The sequence below is a fragment of the Hemitrygon akajei genome, chromosome 3, assembly GCF_048418815.1.
Source record: "Hemitrygon akajei chromosome 3, sHemAka1.3, whole genome shotgun sequence".
Lineage (NCBI taxonomy): Eukaryota > Metazoa > Chordata > Chondrichthyes > Myliobatiformes > Dasyatidae > Hemitrygon > Hemitrygon akajei.
Genome location: NC_133126.1, coordinates 206001268 through 206008335, shown reverse-complemented (window position 1 = coordinate 206008335; position 7068 = coordinate 206001268). Strand labels below are relative to the sequence as shown.

At 42.6% G+C, this 7068-nt stretch overlaps 1 protein-coding gene across 12 annotated transcripts in view; it reads right to left on the bottom strand.

Annotated features, from left to right (window-relative positions):
- The window catches only part of masp1 (MBL associated serine protease 1), a 370450-nt gene that overhangs the window by 314605 nt on the left and 48777 nt on the right, over positions 1–7068 (bottom strand). The window lies entirely within an intron of this gene.

Here is a 7068-nt window from a genome sequence, read left to right as displayed (position 1 = left end):
CTGCTTATTTAAGCTTCTGCCCAAATGCCTCTTTAATGTAGTAACTGTGTAGGGAATGTCTAATGTTAGATGGGGGTTATATATCAAAAAACTAATTCCAAAATAATCTTTCATAATACAAATCCATGTTATCCACACATGCAGCAAAAACAATAAGTCGGGGCGTCAAAAGTTATGGGGAGTAGGCAGGTAAGAAACATAGAAAAATAAAAAATCTACAGCACAATACAGGCCCTTCGGCCCACAAAGTTGTGCTGAACATGTCCTTAGCTTAGAAATTACTAGGCTTACCCACAGCCCTCTATTTTTCTAAGCTCCATGTACTTATCCAAAAGTCTCTTAAAAGACCCTATCGCACCACCATTGCTGGCAGCCCATTCCACACACTCACCACTCTCTGAGTAAAAAACTTACCCCTGATATCTCCTCTGTACCTGCTCCCCAGCACCATAAACCTGTGTCCTCTTGTGGCAACCATTTCAGCCCTGTGAAAAAGCCTCTAACTATCCACACGATCAATGCCTCTCATCATCTCATACAACTCTATCAGGTCACCTCTCAACCTCCGTCGCTCCAAGGAGAAAAGGCCAAGTTCACTCAACCTAGTCTCATAAGGCATGCTCCCCAATCCAGGCAACATCCTTGTAAATCTCCTCTGCACCCTTTATTTGGCTTCCAAGTCCTTCCTGTAGTGAGGCAACCAGAACTTAGCACAGTACTCCAAGTGGGGTCTGACCAGGGTCTTAAAAAGCTGCAACATTACCGCTCCTAAATTCAATTCCACGATTAATGAAGCCAATACACCATACGTCTTCCTAACCAAAGCATCAACCTGCACAGCTGCTTTGAGCATCCTATGTACTCAGACCCCAAGATCCCTCTGATCCTCCACACTGCTAAGAGTCTTACCATTAATACTATATTCTGACATCATATTTGACCTACCAAAATGAACCACTTCACACTTATCTGGGTTTAACTCCATCTGCCACTTCTCAGTCCAGTTTTGCATCCTATCAATGTCCCGCTGTGGCCTCTGACAGCCCTCCACACTGTCCACAACACCCCCAACCTTTGTGTCATCAGCAAACTTACTAACCCCTCCCTCCACTTCCTCATCCAGGTCATTTATCAAACTCATGAAGAGAAGCGGTCCCAGAACAGATCTCCATCAACTTACTAACCACTGAAGAAAGACTCACTGGTCTATAATTTCCTGGGCTATCTTTACTCCCTTTCTTGAATAAGGGAACAACATCTGCAACCGTCCAATCCTCCAGAACCTCTCCCATCCCCACTGATGATGCAAAGATCATTCAAGAGGCTCAGCAATCTCCTCTATCGCCTCCCACAGTAGCCTGGGGTATATCTCATCTGGTTCCAGAGACTTAACACTTGATACCTTCTAAAAGTTCCAGCACATCCTCTTTCTTAATGTCTATGCAGTATGCTCAAGCTTTTCCATCCACTGTAAGTCATCCATGCAATCACCAAGATCCTCTTCCGTAGTGAATACTGTAGCAAAGTATTCATTAAGAACCTCTGCTATCTCCTCTGGTTCCATACACACTTCTGTACTGTCACACTTGATTGGTCCTATTCTCTCACATCTTATCCTCTTGCTCTTCGCATACTTATAGAATGTCTTGGGGTTTTCCTTAATCCTGCCCGCCAAGGCCTTCTCATGGCCCCTTCTGGCTTTTCTAATTTCCTTTTTAAGCTCCTTCCTGTTAGCCTTATAACCTTCTAGATCCCTAACATTACCTAACTCTCTAAACCTTTTGTAATCTTTTCTTTTCTTCTTGACTAGATTTGGGAAATGAGATTGAGGGGTATAATAAATCAGCCATGATGAAATGGTGAAGCAGACTTGATGGGCCTATTTCTACTCCTTTGTTTTATAGTTGTATGGTCTAAAACAATCTAAGCCTGCCCAATTCCTTACAGTCCGGTCAATATCCTGATGAATCTCCTCTTTAGAAACTACATTGGTTTGGAAAGACAAGCAGAAACAACAACTACAAATTACAACACCGGAGGTGAGAGTTGTGATAGGTACTACATGTTCCCATGTGGCTGTCCACTGGAACATGTTTCTGGCTCACACCTGCTGTTTCCCTGCAAACAATCCAGAATGAGTTTATATAATAGTAATTGAGGACATATGACTATCATTTCCTGATGTTCTTTTACTTCCCATCAATGTTAGAGAGGAATTTCCCTGGGCGTTTCCCTAAATTATTAATATCAGCATCAATGACATGATCAACAATGACATTACCTTTATTATTCACATCAACATCTATGGACAGAATGAAATTCACTTCATTCATAGTACCACTTGCATCAAGAACAGCACCAGTTTCAGACATACTATGAAACATCAAAAGCATCCACACGCATTGATATCAAGCCATCAACATCATCCTGTTGGCTAGAAAGAACTACAATCCACAAATCAGTGAACAGGAATATGATTGAAGGGCTGTAGGGCACCATTTTGTGAAACTGCTCTGTAACCATTTTATGAGCTGATTTGTGAACTGGTTTTACTCAGGAATAGCTGTATCAAGGTGCTTTAAAGTGGATACAATGATGCTCCTGATAATCTGCTGAATCAGAGATTCTTTCCAAATGAGAAGTTATTTGTGAAGTGTTCTTTGGTGTGATAGAGCTTTTAGGTTTATGAATAGAGGAGTCTGTGTCTGACCTGAGTAACCCAAGCCTTGGAACTGTCTAGTCTACTCCAATTCAGAACAAAGACATTAATGACAAGTTGTTACTTGAGAAGGGCAATAAAATGATGCTACCTTGCAGCAGAGACAACGGGACCCCAACATACCTAGATAGGCCAGAGCCAACAAAACCTACAAACAACAGTACTACTTGCATCAAGAACACTACCAGCGTCATCCTCGCCATCACAAACATCAAATCCACCGGCATCAACATTGTCCATGACCTCAATCATCAACAATTTCATTTACAATGTCACAAGAACAGCATCACCATCCATTAGCCATAATGATTACTAAAGGAGGTAGATGCAAGAATAGGAGGTACAGGTCAGCTTCACTGTCAGTGCTCTTTGTAGGAGATTGTACTTCCCCCACCCCAAGAGTCTGGGGTTTAACCCTCACTTGTCATCATTCTCTGCGGGAGATTGTACTTTTCCCCAGTGACTGGGGTTTAACCCTCACTATCATTGCTCCCTATGGGAGACTGTATTTTCCCCCAATAACAACTGACCAAGCTGTCCAATATTGTTTTAATACTGGTATCCACTCTCAACAATGTGGAACAATCCCCAGGTGTAGCTTTTGAACAAAATGTTAGATCAATCCATTCCAGATACCTATTACTGAATTTGTATACTGGGAGTTTTCATAGCTTACATTCCCTTTCACTAACAGAGCAGAATTCATCAACACAAGCTGGAAGTCAGCCAGCGGCTGTGAAGACCATTGACCTGAAAAACTAACACTATTTCGCTCTCCAGAAATGGTGCCAATCCTGTTGATGACTTCCAGCATCTTCTGGAGTTACTAGTCATTGATCTGTAAAAGGACATTGTCACAGATCTGAAAGAGGACTTCTACTCCAACTATTGTGCCCATTTATAGCAATCCCAATTTACAGGACTTGGGCCATTGCATCATCAACCTTGGTGAAGACACTAGTCAGGCCGCATGGAGTATTGTGAACAATTTTGGGCCCCGTATCTCAGAAAGGATGTGTTGTCATTGGAGAGAGTCCTCGAAGAGGTTCATGATAATGATTCCCAGAATGAAAGGGCTAACATATGAGCAGCGTTGAGCAGCTTTGGGCCTGTACTCACTGAAATTTAGAAGAATGCAGGGGGATCTCATTGAAACCTACCGAATGTTGAAAGGACTAGATAAGGAGGATGTGGGGAGGATATGGTGGGGGTATCGAAAACTAGAGAACACAGCTTCAAAGTTGAGAGGTGATCTTTTGGAACAGAGGTAAGGAAGAGTTTTTTTAAAGTCAGAGAGCTGTAAATCTGTGAAATGTTCTGCCACAGACTGAGATGGGGGCAAGTTCATGCATATATTTAAGGTGAAAGTTGATCTCTGCCTTTTCGGACAGGGCATCAAAGGATACAGCGAGAAGTCAGGTGTAAGGGGTTCAGTGGGATCCAGGATCAGCCGTGATGGAATGGTGGAGCAGACTCAATGGGCTGATTGACCTAATTCTGCTCCTATGTCATATGGCCTTATGAAACATAAAAAACAAACAGCACAATATATGCCTTTTGGCCCACAAAGCTATGCCGAACATGTCCCTACCTTAGAACTACCTAGATTTTACCCATAGCCCTCTATTTTTCTAAGCTCCATGTAGCCTTCCAGGAGTCTCCTAAAAGACCCTATAATTTCTGTCTCCACCACCGTTGCTGGCAGCCCATTCCACGCACTCACCACTCTGCATAAAAAACTTACCCCTGACATCTCCTCTGTACCTACTCCCCAGCACCTTAAACCTGTGACCTCTTGTGGCAACCATTACAACCCTGGGAAAAAGCCTCTAACTATCCACACGATCAATGCCTTTCATTATCTTGTACACCTCTATCAAGTCACCTCTCATCCTCTGTCACTCGAAGGAGAAAAGGCTGAGTTCACTCAACCTATTCTCATAAGGCATGCTCCCCAATCCTTGTAAATCTCTTCTGCACCCTTTCTATGGTTTCCACATCCTTCCTATAGTGAGGCGACCAGAATTGAGCACAGTACTCCAAATGGTGTCTGACCAGGGTCCTATATAGCTGCACCATTACCTCTCGGCTCTTAAACCCAATGCTTGACTACATACTTCCTAAGTGTTGCAAACCTGTCTGCACCATCCATTCCAACAGCAAGTTCCAAACTCTGGGTGAATAAGCATCATCCTCAAATAACCTCTGAACTTTCTGCCCATCACCCCAAACCCATAACTTTAGGTTTTCAATACCTTTGCTATGGGAAAAAGTTCTTCCATATCCACCCTATTTACTTTCATATCATTTTCATGTTATATGTCAATGATATGGATAATGGAATTGATGGCTGTGTGGTCAAGTTTGCATACGATATGAAGATAGGTGGAGGGGGAGGTAGTGTTGAGGAAGCAGGATAGCTGCAGGACTATGACAGTAGTAGAAGGGCAAAGAAGTGGCAGATGAAATGTAATGTTTTGAAGTGCATGGTTGTGCACTTTGGTAGAAGGTATAAAGGCGTAGACTGGTTTCTCAGCCTGGGAAAAAAATCAAACAGAGGTTCAAAAGGACTTAAGATTCTTATGCAGGATTCCCTAAAGGTTAACTTGCAGGTTGAGTCTGTGGTAAGGAAAGTAAATGCAATGTTAGCATTAATTTCGAGAGGACTAGAATATAAAAGCAGGAATATAATGCTGAGGCTTTATAAGACATTGGTCAGACCTCACTTGGGGTATTGTGAACAGCTTTGGGTCTCTCATCTTAAAAAAAAAATGCACTGGCATTGGAGAGAATCCAGAGGAGATTCATGAGAACAATCCCAGTAATCAACTGGTTAACATACGAGGAGCGTTTGATGCCCTGGGCTTATACTCGCTGGATTTTCTAAGAATGAAGGGGAATCTCATTAAAACCTACCAAATAGGCCTAAATAGAGTGGACATGGAGAGGATGTTTCCTGTAATGGGGGAGTTGAGGGCCAGAGTGCATGGCCACAGAATTGAGGGATGCCCATTCAAAACAGAGATGAGGAGGAACTTCTTTTGCCAGAGGTCTATGAACCTGTGGAATTAATTGCCACAGACAGCTGCGAAGCCAAGTGATCGGGCATTTTTAAAGTGGAGGTTAATAGGTTCTTGATTAATCAGGGTGTCAGTTACAGGAAGAAGGCAGGAGAATGGGGTTGATAATATATCAGCCATGATGGTGCGGAGGGGCATATTCAATGGGCCGAATAGCCTAATCCCGTTCCTGTGTCTTATGGCCTTACATTGTCCTGTAGCCCAAGATTTTTCTCCATTTTAGATTTGCAATCCCCTGCTTCCTCAACACTACCTGACCTTCCACATATCTTTCTGCAAGCCTAGCTACAAAGCCATCAATTCTGTTTTTGCTCGTAGTTCATCATTTTGAATTCCTAGTAGATGTTTTATGAAACAAACATGCCAAGACACTAAGGCTATGTCCACACTAGACTGGATAATTTTGAAAACGCCAGTTTCGCATAAAAACGATAGGCATCCACACCAAGCGTTTTTGAAAATACCTCTGTCCACATTAAAACGGGTATTTGGGCAAATGTCCTCCTACTGGGCATGCGCAGGACACATCTACAGAAAACAAGTGACATGTTTGGTGTTGAATCTCGCCGTGAAAGGCTTGGCATGTGTTTGTCCAGTTACAGACTAGAAAAACTTAAAACAAAATTGCCAAACTACGGTCATCTGTTTGCTCTCACACAGGACTTCAAACTAATAAAGACAAATACTGGAGCGTATGGAGGCAACCGACAGGGATTTCACGGACAGTATGACCCAGCTGACAACAAACACTGAAAAACTGACCAACTCTGTTGCATTAATAAAGCACCTTGTTAAATGTATAAAACATGTCTGCATCAGTGTTATCTTGTATTTCCATGCAATGTTACATTAGGATGTTACACATCTATTGTCAGAGAAGTACTTGCATAAATAAGTAAACTACCTCCATACATGCAAGGACAGAAAACAGGGCAAAGTGAGTATACTTATTCAGTAAGTTATCGGTCAAAGTATTTGGTCTCGTTGCCTTCTGTTCTGAAATTGTTAGGTTGTGTGGGGGGTTGCGTTCAAGAAAACATTAAAATGCCATCACCATCTGTTCCGGCACGGCATGACAGCGTTTTTAGAAATCTCCGGTTACCCCGTCCACACTGCTCTGCCCAATCGGCATTTTCAAATTTACACACTCCGGAGGGCATTTTAGAAAAGCTCTGTTTTTGGGAGAATGCCGTTTCAGTGTGGACAGAGGGTCAAAACGAAGAGAAAAGGCTTTGGTTACGGATTTATCCGGTCTAGTGTGGACGTAGC